This window comes from Monodon monoceros, unplaced genomic scaffold (genome assembly GCF_005190385.1).
Source record: "Monodon monoceros isolate NGI ecotype Baffin Bay Population unplaced genomic scaffold, NGI_Narwhal_1 Super_Scaffold_13, whole genome shotgun sequence".
In the NCBI taxonomy this organism is placed as follows: domain Eukaryota; kingdom Metazoa; phylum Chordata; class Mammalia; order Artiodactyla; family Monodontidae; genus Monodon; species Monodon monoceros.
In genome coordinates this window covers 11,424,955-11,425,943 of record NW_021703769.1, presented here as the reverse complement: position 1 = coordinate 11,425,943, position 989 = coordinate 11,424,955, and the positions used below count along the sequence as shown (strand labels likewise).

General features: G+C 51.6%; 1 non-coding gene across 1 annotated transcript; it reads right to left on the bottom strand.

The window, feature by feature from the left end:
- Positions 1-466: 466 nt before the first annotated feature.
- TRNAW-CCA lies at positions 467-539 on the bottom strand. The gene has a single exon. It is a non-coding gene; the product is annotated as a tRNA-Trp (tRNA).
- Between the last annotated feature and the right edge of the window lie 450 nt (positions 540-989).

Here is a 989-nt window from a genome sequence, read left to right as displayed (position 1 = left end):
TTGGGACTTCCCTGGTGGCGCAGTGGTTAAGAATACGCCTGCCAATGCAGGGGACATGGGTTCGAGCCCTGGGCCGGGAAGATCCCACATGCCGCGGAGCAACTAAGCCCGTGCACCACAACTACTGAGCCTGCGCTCTAGAGCCCATGAGCCACAACTACTGCAGCCCGTGTGCCTAGAGCCTGTGCCCCGCAACAAAGAGAAGCCACCGCAATGAGAAGGCTGCGCACCACAACAAAGAGTAGCCCCCCGGTCGCCACAACTAGAGAAAGCCCATGCACAGCAACGAAGACCCAATGCAGCCAAAAAATAAATAAATAAATAAATAAATAAGGTATTGCAAAGTTTTTATTTATTTTTTAAAATATATTTATTTATTTATTTGGCTGTGCCAGGTCTTAGTTGTGGTATACAGGATCTTTAGTTGCCGCATGCAAACTCTTGGTTGCAGCATGTGGGATTCCAGTTCCCTGACCAGGGATCGAACCAGGGCCCCCTGCATTTGGAGTGCAGAGTCTTAGCCACTGGACCACCAGGTAAATCCCTCCCCTGGAGCCTCAAGTGGCCAGATGGCAGGGCCCAGGGGAGCTGAAGACTCTCTGTGAAGTCCTATGTTCCCCATCCCTCTGTGGGTACAAGCTGGAAGGGCCTCAGGTGAGGGGAACCAGTGCTCCCAAACCCGATTCTATTTAGCTGGTGCTGTGGCCTGAGAAAACATTTTAGAGGTGCTGAAAAGGTGACAGCAAGGAGAAAGGAACGCCGTGTATCACCCAGGAGGGTGCTTAGGGCGGGAATCCCCCAAGGAAACCCATTTTTACCTTAGGGAGATGAGCTGGGACTGGGCTAGGGATTTCCTAAGAAACTCGGTCCTTGCCTTGTGGGTCCAAGTGCCACCAATACCTCACTCTGTGACCCTGGATGAGTCCCTGTCCTCTCTAGCCCTCATTTTGCACATCAGTAAAATGTGTTCAACTTTTGACCCAATCATC